The sequence below is a fragment of the Engraulis encrasicolus genome, chromosome 17, assembly GCF_034702125.1.
Source record: "Engraulis encrasicolus isolate BLACKSEA-1 chromosome 17, IST_EnEncr_1.0, whole genome shotgun sequence".
In the NCBI taxonomy this organism is placed as follows: Eukaryota; Metazoa; Chordata; class Actinopteri; order Clupeiformes; family Engraulidae; genus Engraulis; species Engraulis encrasicolus.
Window position 1 is genome coordinate 49,395,566 of NC_085873.1, and position 15,000 is coordinate 49,410,565.

The 15,000-nt window shown below is 44.7% G+C and overlaps 1 protein-coding gene across 1 annotated transcript in view; it reads left to right on the top strand.

Annotated features, from left to right (window-relative positions):
* Positions 1-15,000, top strand: part of LOC134467085 (potassium voltage-gated channel subfamily H member 4-like) — a 179,546-nt gene that overhangs the window by 107,092 nt on the left and 57,454 nt on the right. The window lies entirely within an intron of this gene.

Here is a 15,000-nt window from a genome sequence, read left to right on the forward strand (position 1 = left end):
CCCCCTTTTATTTTATTTTTCTCTCTTCTCTCTCGCTCTCTCTCTCTCTTACTCCATCTCTCCCTCTCTCTCTCACTTTATCTATTTCTCTCGCGCTCTCTCTCTCTCTCACTTTATCTATCTCTCTCGCGCGCTCTCTCTCTCTCTCTCTCACTTTATCTATCTCTCTCGCGCTCTCTCTCTCTCTCTCACTTTATCTATCTCTCTCGCGCGCTCTCTCTCTCTCTCTCACTTGATTTATCTCTCTCGCTCTCTCTCTCTCTTACTCCATCTCTCCCTCTCTCTCTCTCTCTCTCTCTCTCTCTCTCTTACTCTATCTCTCACTCTCTGTCTCTCTCTCTCTTTGCATGTGTATTTTCCTGCTTCGCTTTATCTTCAGTCTCTCTCTCTCCCTCTCTCTCTCTCGCTCGTTCTCTCTCCCTCTCTCTCTCTCTCTGTCTGTTTCTCAGTCTCTCTCAATTTTTTTCTCTTTCTTACTCATTGTGTCTTCACTCCATCTTGATGATCATATGCCTGTGTTTCTGCAGTGTGTCTGCCTTTCTGTCTGTCGGTCTGTCTCTGTCTCTCCCTCTGTCTGTCAATGTGTATGTCTGTCTTTCTGCCTGTATGCTTGTCAGTGTGTCTGTCTTTCTACCTGTCAGTGTGCCTGACTGTCTGTCTTTCTGCTTGCCTGTCAGTTTGTCTGTCTATATCTCTATGTCAGGGGTGCTCAACTAGAAACTGAAAAGGTCCACTCGCCAAATTTCGTATGTTTCCAGGGTCCAAAAAAGTCGCTACGGACCGATGCAGAAAATAGCCTCACTCGCTGGCCGCACTGGCCTCTTGCTCACTCACTGAGTTGTCATAGTGATGATACTTTTATTTGTCATAAGACTGGCTTCGCAGAAATACACCTATAGATCGCATGGCAGCGAAATCTCATGTATAATTTATAAATATTAAATACAGATGGATTTTGTCTTGGTCCGGATGACATTGCGTTTGGGTCCGCATCCGGACCTGGGTCCGCCAGTTGAGCACCCCTGCTCTATGTCCTATTGTAAAGGGGCTTCAATGATCTCCACCCAGCTATCCCAATTGTGCAACTAAGAAAAGGCCCCTGCAAATGCCACCCTGCTATTACTGAAAACTATACAGGGCCCAGGTATATGGTCATCCACCTCCACAGAGGCACACACAGACAGAGATACACACAGAGACGCTACACTTTACTACACACACACTGAAACACACACACACACATGTACGCGCACACACACACATACACACACACACACACACACACACACACACACACACACACACACACACACACACACACACACACACACACACACACACACACACACTCCACACACACATTCCAGACACACACAGACTCTCCACACACACACATTTTCCACTGGAGGGCCTCTCGTTTGTCTGTTATGTTCATCCCACCACACACACACACACACACACACACACACACACACACACACACACACACACACACACACACACACACACACACACACACACACACACACACACACACACACTTGCAGGAATTCAATTTAATACTTCATTACCCTACAATTCTTGGGTCGGTGCCACTTGAAATATCATCAAAGCTCATTGTTTGAGCTTTGAATACGGATGGCTCTTTTTAGGGGGCCAGGTCCGTTCCTCTGAAGGGGAAGGGGCATTGGGGATGGGGAAGGGAAGGGGGGAGGGAAGGGGTATTGTCTGCCTCTCTGGCGAGCCGCCAGGGCTGGCCTGGTACAAAAAAATTAGGCAGGGCATTTTTTCAAAGACGGGGAAGGATCGTCAAAGGGCCCGGTCTGCCAGACATTGCGCAGACATAGCTACAACATTTTTTAAGTCATCTATTACGAGCTATTTTGACCTCCACAGGCAAAATGAATTTTAAAATTCTGACTCAGAAACGTCAGCTGTGGCTCCGCGGCTCCTCCGTCCATAGAACTTGACCGGCTTGTTCGGCTACATTGAGGACCAGGCCAAAATCACCAACAGTCCACCGGGCAAATGCCCTGCATGCCATATGGCCAGTCCAGCCACGCTGTCTGTCATGATGGGGATGGCTCTGTTTCTCCAGGCCAGTAGAGGGGCTCAGTAGAGGTATCTCTCTCTATCTCGAGCTTGGCACTATGATCATGGGGGTGGCACGGGGCAGGCAGGGATTATTAGACGATTTTCTAAAATGATTGTGCACTCACACACTGACACACATAGGAATTCACGTGCAGACACGCACACACACACACACGCACACGCACGCACGCACACACGCACACGCACACACACACACACACACACACACACACACACACACACACACACACACACACACACACACACACACTGTTTTGGACAATCCCATGAAATAGGTTTATCAGTGGGCAATTTTTCAAGGCTTATTCCCGGCAGAAAGGGTGTCCTTTAGTGAGGATAATGGTGTCATCACAGCTATGGTCCAATCAAACGGTCTTCCTGCTGGCTGGCCTTTGATATCTTTCCGAAGAGGCAGGTTGCCTTTGGAAGCATTACATTTGCACTACATTACATTACACTTAGCTGACGCTTTCAGTCAGGGGCGTAGGCAGAAATAATAAAACAGGTGGGCCCAGAAAAAATCGGAAGGGCCCAACACGAAAGCGTGTAGGTAGATATTATAATAGCGTGCTCAAAAAGGATACTTTGAAATTGAAATCATAGAACCCACAGAAGATGAACCAGACTTTTGACAAAATGATTAATTATCGCTCAGTGCTATGCCATTAATTATAGTTTAATGTTGACTGTCAAGTGTGAATGGGGTGGGCCTGGATGTCAAGTGGGCAGGCTCTGTGTAAATTGACTTGGGAAAGTCAAGCGCTTCATCATAGGCCTACAAAATGCAGCACCGAAAAAGCAGAAACAACACAGTAGGCTATAGGGATGTGCAGGTAAGACGTATACTTGTCCTGAAGGAAGAAGAAGAGGACAGGTGTTGGGGTTGAAGGTTACCGTAATAGCAAAGTTTGAAGTTCCCTAGCATTGTTTTTCCGTCCTCCTGCAGAAAACCTCTCTGCCAAATCTCATCTCTTCTCTTCTCTTCTCTTCTTTTCTCTTCCCTTCTCTAATCTTCCCTTCTCATGACCAGTTGTCCTTTTCTTTTCTTCACTTCTCTTCTCTTCTCTTCTCTTCTCTTCTCTTCTCTTCTCTTCTTTTCTCTAATCTTCTCTTCTCATGACCAGTTTTCCTTTTCTTCTCTTCTCTTCTCTTCTCTTCTCTTCTCTTCTCTTCTCTTCTCTTCTCTTCTCTTTCTGTCCTGTTCTTTTCTTTTCTCTTCTCTTCTTTTCTTCTCTTCTCTCTTTCTCTTCTCTCTTCTCTTCTCTTCTCTTCTCTTCTCTTCTCTTCTCTTCTCTTCTCTTCTCTTCTTATTTTCATTTATCTCTTCTCTTCTCTTCTCTTCTCTTCTCTTCTCTTCTCTTCTCTTCTCTTCTCTTCTCTTCTCTTCTCTTCTCTTCTCCTCTCCTCTCCTCTCCTCTCTTCTCTTCTCTTCTCTTTTCATGACCGGTTGTCATTTTCTTCTCTTCCTGTAGAATATGTTCGAGAAGCCCTCTCTGCCGGAGTACAAGGTTGCCACGGTGCAGAAGTCGCGCTTCATCCTGCTCCACTACAGCATCAGCAAGGCATTGTGGGATTGGATGATCCTGCTGGCCACCTTCTACGTTGCTGTGACGGTACCGTACAACGTCTGCTTCACAGCCTATCACGAGCTGGAGACCGCCTCTAGGAGCACCATCGTCAGCGACATCGCCGTGGAGATGTTGTTTATTCTTGGTGAGTTTCCCCCTTAAATCTTCATAAGAGTAAGAGTATGGATGGACATCCCACCTCTCTGAGGACAGGTGCAAGACAAAGGTGCGTCTGATAGTGGAAAGAGTAGAAGTCCGCAAAGCTGTAGCTCCGCTTTGAAAATGTATTCAAGTCATACAACGCTTCGACCCAACAGGCATGCCTGATGAAGACCCTGTTGGGTCGAAACGTTGTATGACCTGAATAGCTACAGTGACCTGAGGAGCTACAGTGTGTGAGTTTCCCCTTAAACCAGAGTTTCTCAAACTTTTTCAGACCGAGGACCACTTTGTCCCTCTGCAGAACTACACAGGTGTGGGGAGAGTCCAAGGTTACCAAAAAACAGACTTGGTAGGGCATTGCCGTGGAAATGCTATTCATTCTCATTGAGTCTTCGAAACACAGATTTTGGTCAGACGTATACAAACCCCCCTCAACCCACCCCCCCCCCCCCCCCCCAAATCCAATTCATACAATGTAATGAGGGCCCAATTCTGGGTCTGGGACGTGAACAAGTGAACTCTTAAAGGGACACTGTGCAGGATATGGACAAAAAAGGTACTGCAACTATGCTGCTTATTGAAATTGGACTGCCTATTGCCAAATTGGATCTTTACATGAAAGTTTACTAAGCATTAAACAAATATTTTCTAGTATGGTCCAAGTACAGTCATTTTTGCAGCTAAAAATGGCTATTTTTAGAAATTCAAAATGGCGGACCATGGAGAAGATCCCCCTTTTCATGTATGAAAAGTGCATTTTTTCCAATCATAATGAATACTTAGAATTTGATGCTGGAGGTAAGTATTCATGAAAAAGGTAACATTAGTGAATGGGCAGCATGGATTCTGGAAATAAACAAGAAAAAATCTCACACAGTGTCCCTTTAACTTTATCTGAATGGGAAAGTTTGTCTCCTGAGGGCACAGTCCGAGGCAACCTTGAGAGGAGCAAACAAACTGCGGAAACTTGGCTCAGTGTAGCGGGGGCTGACATTTATGTGATCTTGATCCGGGATGTGGGCATCTGCTTCTGTCTAAAGGAGAGGGGGGGCGGGGGGTATGGAGAAGGCAGCTGTTGGATACCCTGACCGAGAAAGTTAAAGTACAGAAGAGTACTCAAATGCCTGTTTTCCACTGCCGGTTTTCTGGTAGGCCTATAGCTCAACACAGCACGACTCGACCATTACTTTTCGCTCTCCAATTGGGCATGATACAGCTCAATTGAAGAGCAAAAAGTGGTGGCCGAGTCACGCTGTGTCGAGCTGTAGGCCTACCAGAAAACCGGCAGTGGAAAAGAGGCAGAATGAGCTGCAAAGATAAGGTGTGGAAGGTGAAGTTGCCCCCTCTCTTCCTGGGCCTGGGATAACTGACCCCTTTGTCCCCCCTTGTCAGCTCTAATATATACACGTTTCATGAAAAAAATCCCTCAAATCTCAAGCGCCTTAATGCAGCGTAAATGTCGCTCCAGGCACCAAAGGTCAAGCAGCGTATGCGCAGCATCAGGCTAAAATGGGTTAGGCTATACAACATTCCTGAAAATCCCACTGCAAATGTAATCCCAAAATGTAAAAGTCCCGACTGTAAATGTACCATAGTCATTCGGACATAGTACACCAGAGCACCTGCCTCACCTGTGCAAACGGGCAGCTCACCCCAATGCACCCTAATGCCTAGCTCAAACTACATGACTAGCGATTGTGTGTCCGATTTTGGCGTTGGGGTGCACCACACACTAGAAGAGAATCGCAACTGTCAATCTGATCGATGCTCGCAGCCACCGAAACAATGCCCGACGTTCTATTTCCAGTCGAAAATATCAAACACTGTTTGATTTCTACAATTTGCGATCGGCGACTCTTTGAGCTGCCAAAGTTCTATCTTAGAACGTCGGTCACGACGAGGAAATATTTCCCGACAATCGCTTGCGATGGTCCTGGGTGGTAACGTTCCAGCGATTATCGCAAGGGGGGTTTTCAGCCGAGAATCGGGCCGATAATCGTGTAGTTTGAGCCAGGCTTAAGGCTGCAATGCAGGGGGATTGTACCAAAGCTGTCAGAAAAGAAAAGAAAAGAAAAGAAAAGAAAAGAAAAGAAAAAAAGACCCTGTCACATTTTCCACCCAACAACCTATTGACTGATCCAACCATCTTAGAATCAAGAATCAAGAGCTTTTATTTGTCATTGACCAAAACAGATCAGATGACAGTTAATATAATCCTATTGGGTTTTTTTTATGGAATCAGGAAATACACATTAAAAAAAACTGTAAGTAACCCCTCCCCATGTGGGTTTGGTGCATATTAGTCACATATACGGTAGTGGTGTTTGCCTCCCATTAACATGTGAAGTCTACTTGGGCTTTCCTGGCTCCTATTGTTGCCAAAGTACTGTACATATCTAAGGTTTCCACTAAGCTGGATGCTAAACGTTCATCCGATCCCCAGCCTCTCCGCTCCGCTCCGGTCACTAAACCCCAATGTAACCCAGCACCCGGAGATCAGGGCCTCTGGCAGCGTTGGTCAGGCCCGGGACAGAGTCACCTGGAGGGCCGCCTCACCCAATACATGGGTCAAAGACATTTTTTAGATGCATGCACGCCAGTGGTGTAGTCTACATAGAACTCAGGTATACGGAGTACACCCAATTCTAAATTTCAGGGATTTCAGTATACCCACTTAAAATTGATTGATCCATTATTAGGAATAGCACAAATATTTACATTATACCCACTTCAAAAAATGCTCAAATATACAGTATACCCACCATAAAAAAGTAGACTACACCACTGGTGTACGCATCTCTATAAGAGGCTTTGTCCGTCCGTTGGTCCGTCCGTCCACCGTGACACGTTTTCCTAATCATTGAAAACTGCTTCTGAATGATAATACACGTAAACAACTGAAATATGATTCCCTGAATGTCAAAAAATATTTGGACACATCGTAGGACTTGTTTTTTTTGGGCTCAGATGTCAGGTGGCGCAACGGCATCTCATGCCCATGAATTAATTAGCAATTGGCTGTAATGAATATGCTTCTTAGATAGTCCGCTAAAAACAAAACTACATAAAAAATCCATACAATAGTGGCATTGGCTTTTGTTGCACCGCCTTGACGTGTGCTGCTGCTGGAACTTCACTGACCCACATACTGTACTTCAGATGCAAAAACCCCCTAACTCCATTTCTGAAGGCCTGCAAAACCCCCTAACTCCATTTCTGAAGGCCTGCAAAACCCACTAACTCCATTTCTGAAGGCCTGCATTTCTATATTTTTAAAGAACCCCGTTGTTGGTTTGGTTTACATTCATGTACTTGATAATACATATAAATAGTTATATTACATAAATAAAATAAAAAATATATGCAATTTTGATAGCATTGTATTAAATACAAATTAATTAAGATTATTTTCTGAAATGGCACTGATGGGGTTTTGCATCTGAACTCTTCACATGCACTGGGGACCCAAATCTGCCCACTCTTCGCCTCTTCCTGTGCCCAGGACAACGGACCCCTCTTTCCCCGCCCCTGTTGCCGGGCCGAGCCTGCTGAGCTGTAACCGAGCCCTTGGTAATAACAGCAGCAGTTTGACAACACTCAGGATCCGATTGCCCTCTGCATTCTTACGCTGGCATCACACTTTCCCCATTCACAACATTGGTGGTGTGTGATGTGGGCTGCTCACGTGCACACACTGCATCTCTCTCCTGCCTATCCTCCACTGTCCTGTTATGAACAATGAATAAAGGCTTTAAAAGCCCCATAAAATACTTAGAACAAAATGGTTTTGCCCAGGTATGAGGCTGAACTGGGTCATTTTCCTACCTTACCCCGCCTCTCTCTCCTGCTCTCTTCCTGTCTGCTTTCATGCTGTCCTGTCATAAATTGCCCCAAAAGCCCCCCCAAAATTTTAAAACAGCCACTGGAAAAAAGGCAATATACGTCAAAAAGAGAGAAAGGCTTTTTGTTCAGAGGGAGGAGGATGTTTTTTTTTCTGCTCACTGCTGCACAGGTTAGGCTACAATGTTTTGTTTCAAGTTTCTCTTTGCTCTATGTTTTAAGTTTTCTTTCTGCTTCTGCCAGTGCAAAAGCTGTCAAACAGTCTGACTGTGACAGGATGTGGAAGCCTGGGCAGGGTGAACGGAAGCAAAGGATTGGAAGAGTTGGATGGGGGGGGGGGAGGTTGGATGGGGGCATGATTGGAAGAGTTGGATGGGGGGGGGGGGGGTTGGATGGAGGGTTGGATGGGGGGAGGGATGAGGAGGTTGGATGGGGGGATTGGATGAGGGGTTGGATGGGGGGAGGGATGAGGGGTTGGATGGGGGGAAGGATGAGGAGGTTGAATGGGGGGATTGGATGGATGTACTATGTCAGCATGGCAGCATTCGTTTGGGTTTCTGATAGAGATGCACCGGATCCTGATATTTAGGATCCTGCCGGATACCGGATCCACTGCTTAAGAGCCTGCCAGATCCGGAACCGGATACCGGATCTTACGAAAGGGTGAATCACATAGCCAACTCGCACACGTGGGCCCTTTTTATTACGTTGGCGCAAACTATTTTAAGACTCATTGGCTTACTGCCACACTGCCTTCAACTGCCGCTTCCAAAGGGCTTTCACTCCATGCAGCGATTGGGGTTGTGAAAGACTGACTGAAAAGCCTAGGCTATGTAAAAAGTAGAGATGCCCCAGATCCTGATTTGTAGGTAACTGCCGGATACCGGAACCACTGCTTAAGATCCTGCCGGATCCAGATCCTGTGAAAAACCCTATTATCCTGCCGGACACAGAACCGGACCTTGGATCCTGTATATCTCTAGTTTCTGAAGAGTAGAGGTGTGTCGTTCATGAACGAGCCGGTTCTTTTGAACGGCTCCCTGAAGTGAACGATGGGAACCGGATCACAGCTGGGGGAGCCACTCGACCGTTATTTCGTTCATTTTTCATTCATTTTAAACACGTGACCTCGACCAGAGTAATTAAATGTGGGAAAAAACACAATTGTTTGCCTCAAAGAGAGGCAAAAACGGTCTTTAGAAGCAGGAGAATAATCAGTTGTTGTTTGGACAAAATTACCTTGAGGAAGAGTCAAAATATTACATTCTTAATACTGAATAAATAATTTTAAAAAAGAGCCAAAAGAGCCAGTTTTTTGAACGGCTTTTTGAAAGGAACGAGCCACTAAGATCCGGATCCCAACAAAGAGCCATAAACTCCATCTCTAGTAAAAAGTAGAGATGCCCCAGATCCTAATTTTTAGGTAACTGCCAGATACCGGATCCACTGCTTAAGATCCTGCCGGATCCGGATAGTCTGAAAAACCCTATTATATTATCCTGTCGGATCCGGAACCGGATCTTGGATCCTGTACACCTCTAGTTTCTGAAGAGTAGGGGTGTGTCGTTCATGAACGAGCCGGCTCTTTTGAACGGCTCCATGAAGTGAACGATGGGAACCGGATCACAGCTAGGGGAGCCACTCGACCGTTATTTCATTCATTGTTCATTCATTTTAAGCACGTGACCTCGACCAGAGTAATTAAATGTGGTAGAAAACACAATTGTTTGCCTCAAAGAGAGGCAAAAACGGCCTTTAGAAGCAGGAGAATAATCAGTTGTTGTTTGGACAAAATTACCTTGAGGATGAGTCAAAATATTACATTCTTAACACTGAATAAATAATTAAAAAAAGAGCCAAAAGAGTCGCCACTACAGCAGCCTGGACAAGACAATATTTTTTCAGAATCCGCTAAAAATATCCCAAACAGGTGCAGGGGAAGCGAGGGCTCCTTAAAAAAAACTGAAGAGCAGCAGAAGGCATTTTGAGTGCCACCGTTTACTGAATAACAAATTAGAGAGCTCCCTCTACGCACACACACACACGCACACGCACACGCACGCACGCACGCACGCACACACACACACACGCACACACTCACACACACTCACTCACACATCCCTCCCGTGGCAGTAACCGTTTGGTCTGCCAAAAACGTCCTTGTCTGTCAAAGACAATGCCAGGACTTGAGTAGCCAATGACACATGGTGTTACATGCTTGTCAGAATGAAGCGAGCCCATCTTGTTGCCCATTTCACCCATCTGTGCCCAGTTCGCAATGTGTCTAGAGATGATATAAAACCCGGAGGATCCGGTTGGAGAGCCGGATCAAGACCTCATCCGAACAGACCGGATGGCTGTCGTGCATTGATCCGCCAAAGGCGGGTTAGACGGCATTTCATTAATATGTCAACAAAATGGCAGTTAAAGCGCGATAAATTGTGAAACTGGAATATATCCTCTTTAGTTGACTACAACAGCCATTCTCTAATCTCCCTAGTATGCTGTTCAGTCTACGAACACTCACTAAGTAAAACTGAACCAACTCCCGCCTCGTCATTCATCAAGCCTGTTTGATCCGTCCAGCCTGTTGGATCCCCGCTCATGTGTGTTTTTCTGACTCTGTTGAGGTCTACATTTCCAAATGTTAACAGTGCTCTGCCAACGCTTTAACATCTCAGTCATAGGCTACTCTTAGGGAAATTATAGTCTACAGACGTGACTCCACTATCACTCACTGCGTTACAGCATAAAGTCTTTAAAGCCACTGCTGTCACTCCCCTCGTCCAAGTCACTCAGCAGCGGCGCCCTCGGCGACTCGGTGAGACGAATCCTGACTGAGTTGTTGGTAGCAGCGAATCCCCTACGGCTCGGATCAACGCTTAAGTTTCGTTTTTGTCACCAGTGTGCGAGTCGCAAGGCAACTCGGCAGCGGAAGCGAGTGGTCATCTGCTGCTCGCCTCCTGACTGTCCCTGCTCAACTAGACTTCTGCTCCCAAATATTTGACTTTTAGTCTTCTTAAATACAAACACACACATTATTTATTGCAAAATCAGGAACATGCCGTTTCACTGCTGCCAAAGGCTGTTCGAGTTGTGGTTGCATGTTTAGTGAGGAGACCCAGGTGGGTCGGATCGCAGCATGAGTTTAGGAACTGTGACATTCATAAAGTGAGTTTTGTTGATCAAACTGTCTTACTCTTTGATTTATCAACGTGAATTGATAAATGGAACAACAAAGGCGAGGCGCATAGCTACTTAACGGCAGAAACGTTTTAAAAAATACATTATTATTATTTATTTTTTATTTATTTTAAATAAGTGATCCGAGTGATCCGTCTAATCCGGATACCCTCCTTGGAATGATCCAATCAATCCGGACGCCTCAAAGATTCGAGTTAAGCACCTCTAAATGTGACCCATTTGCCAGCAGTGTTGCCAGATTGGGCTGTTTCCCGCCCAATTGGGCTGCTTAGGATGGCCGTTTGCGGGTAAAAATGGCATTTAGCAGAAAAACCCGCCCAATTTTTGCCATAGAAATCAATACAATTGGGGGGGGATTTTGTGCTTCTGGGCAGTTTTTATGCATATTTTGGGCTGGAAATCATCAGCCTCATCTGGTAACCCTGTGTGCATCCATCTCAAATGGATGGGACACCGATGGTCATGCCAGAGACGTGGGTTCGATAATGGTCTGAGGATATTTCCCCATCCTCCCCTGTCTCTCTCCCTCTCTGTCTCTCTCTCTCTCTCTCTCTGAATCGAAGGCATCTGATGTTACGTCACGAAAAACGTCCGCACACTAAAACATTAGCCTCTCTTCATTGGAACTTTCATCCACCAGTATAGAACTTGAAAGTGACGTCACATCCTAGGATTTCATGGGACCTCACGTTTTTAGCGGAAAATTTTAGCATGTTATCCAATGGCAGTATTAAAATGATATTTCGATCCCTTTTGAAGTGTGCCACAGGCTTCACATATGTTGTTTCTGGTATTTTTTTATAATTCGTACCAAACACATTTTTCATGCAGACGGCCTCAGAACAAAATGTCGATACTTGCATGAATAATCTAAATGTAGCTCCTTAGAAAGCATATTTGTAACCCATTGATTGGATCAGAAGATACTTACTCCTACTAGATGGTTGGCTAAGGACCCGTGAATGCGTAACTAAAGTCCGATTCGGACGGGACTTTTATTACCTATGGACCCCCGGTAATTCGGAATAACTACGGAGCATGTCTGAGTTTTTAATCCTGTGCGAATGTGCCATCTCCGCGATTTGAGTGATAATAATTCCGCCGCGAATTACCTACTGTATTTCGGCGAAACACAGACGTCCTGGGGTAATTTCACATAGGCGCGCTGTCTGCACCCCCTTGTAATGTCTGTGAATTGAGTAATTAACAGATTACTGGATTAATTTATCCCGTCCGAATGCGCCCTGAAAAATCACGGAGGTCCGGGGGTACCGGTAATTACAAATGACCAGGGGTCCATAGGTAATATTTATCCCGTGCGAATCGGGCTTATGTCACTTCTGCTTTCAAGCTCTACTATATCACTTCGCAAAAGCTAGCAGGTGAGATATTCTCAGCTCCGAGATAAAGAAATGTCATTCTAGTGACTCACCTCCTGAGCGCTAAGCAAACAGAGACCAAAAGTCAGAGATAAAAATGTACCCAGAGAAGAAAGTTTCTTTTCTTTTTTCAACATCTGTCTCAGACGTTCTTAATATCTGGTTGAAAATATAACAGAAGAAGGAAGTATAAGAATAGAGTTAAAATTGATTTGGCCCCAGATGGGTTTACATGGACATATTACGTATAACCATTTAAATATAATTAGTTCAAAAGACTTTGAACAAGACCTTCAGCTTAAGATTGATATATCTGTTCTGCATTCTAAAGTTCTGTGAGCACAACCAGAGTTATGAAAAAAGTCCCTTGATCAGCTGCATTTGTCCTAATTTCATTCTTTCTCAGGTGTGCGTGTACATTTCATGATAAACGTTTTGCGATGCTTATTTTATGTCAGCTGCATGTGTCCAAATGTCATTCTTGCCAGGGATATACTTGTTGCGGATACATGTGAACGTGCACATATCATGCACAAACGTCTTGCCATGCTTATTTTATGTCAGTTTTGTATGCAAATAGCACAACTGAACATAAAGTACTATAGTAAATATCAATGGCAGCTGACAATCCGCTAGCCTGGTTTACCAGACAACATTTATAACTTCGCAATTCATTTTTTGGTCTGGATCCTTGATGCCCTGGAGCGCCTGGGTGGGAGGAGTAAGCCCAGCTCTGATGTAAAATGAGTGGACCAATCGCTGACAGATATTTGTTATGCGCTCAGGTGTGTTGGCTTGTTAGCCCAATTTGGCCGGCTGTTTGGTGGACGACTAAACCCTCCCCAGAGAAGCGTAATCAGACCAATCGTGAATTATGAGGTAATTAAAAAATGAATGGGCCGGTGTTCTGTAAAATACTCCTACATGCTAGATAATCCTACAAACCCCTATTGGGCATGCGCAGACCATGAAACGTCAACACCAGCTGATCCTAAGACTGTGCAATATTAGCGGAGAAGAGATAAATATAGTACTTAAATGTACGATTTACATGTGTGTGTTCATTATCGTTATTTGTGTATGTGTGTCTTAGAAGTTGAAGTGTGACCCTGGCAACTTAGCTAACTGACTCGTTATGCTAGCGGTTTTGCTAGCGGTTTTGCTAACGTTTAATAAAAATCCAGGTTTTTGGTAGTACTTGTATCCATGACCATGCAATTTTATTTTCATATCTTTCATCTCGTAAATCTAACACCCTGTTACTGTTTTGTATTTTACTGTAAACAATATTACGTAGGAAAATATTACAATGTAGGAAAACCTGTCAAAACACCGGCCTGTCAGGCTAACTATCCGCCCCCTCAAAGATGCATCCAGTATCGTGTGCAGCGGTCTGACAGCTCTTCAGCAAGCATGTGTATTGTGCGGATGGGCCCACCAGCAGGCCTGTCCACTCGTTGCTGAAAAGACTCAACTACATGACAACAACATTGCTATACCATTGCCAAGAGCCTTAAGTAACAGATGAAGAAATTGTTCATCACAGTTTTGGTGTGAGTAAGAGTATATTTGGGCTAGTAAGACTGTCTTTTAATTTGTAAGATTATAACATAGGCTCTGCACTGTAAAACACTGTACCAAATTACAGTAAGTGGGTCTTCGTTGGGTAGGTGCCCTCAAAATGAAACCCAATACGTAAATGCCCAGCACGCTATTGTGACATTTTATAAATGGACTCTTCAAAGAGTGTAGCGGCTTAATTGAGGCCCAGCTGTAGTCATATCAATCATTACTCATGATGAGGCATAATGAATATTTTATAACCATTTCTGTATAATGAGTTGTCAGTATTGGGTTGAAAGTGAAGTGGGCAACCGTCAGGAGCCATAATGCTACCCTATGCACAGTCAATGCCCAGGTGTAAGTGATGCACAGTCAAAAGTAACCCAGAAAATGGGTAATGCCCAGGTGTAAGTGATGCACAGTCAGAAGTAACCCAGAAAATGGGTAATGCCCAGGTGTAAGTGATGCACAGTCAGAAGTAACCCAGAAAATGGGTAATGCCCAGGTGTAAGTGAGGCACAGTCAAAAGTAACCGAGAAAATGGGTAATGCCCAGGTGTAAGTGATGCACAGTCAAAAGTAACCCAGAAAATGGGGTACAATAAGGCACTCTGGTAGACTTTAAATTATTGAATGCTTATTCTGGTGAACAGTGCATTTCTGTTTTCTGTGTACTGTCAAGTTACACTCTGACTGATGTTACAGATATCTGCTCCGGAAATATTCAGAGAAGTAATTGAAACTTGAAAAAATATTCGCATCAATTATAGCATTTGCCGAATCGTTTATTGAATTATCCTGCCCTGCATTGCAATGCATTGCCAAATCGATTATTGTTGATACTACTATGCCAGAGAGAGTAGAGAGTGAGAGGTTCCGTTGGCCCATTGTTTCTGGGTTCTATTATTGCAAGGGGGAGGAGGGGGGATCTCCCTTTAGGCAGACCTAGGCAGACCTAATGACTGTTCTATTCAATGCTAGGAGTATTATGACACGCCCCTTTAGGCAGACCGGAACCTGGTCATGTTAGGTGCCCATAGCAACCTATTATGTTGGCATATCTCTATATACTTAAAGAATCTCTGACTATGCGCTACCACCATCGACAGCGGAACTCTTTTGATTCTCAAATGTAAGTCTCTACAGGTCTCCTAACCAAAGGTTTCCTAA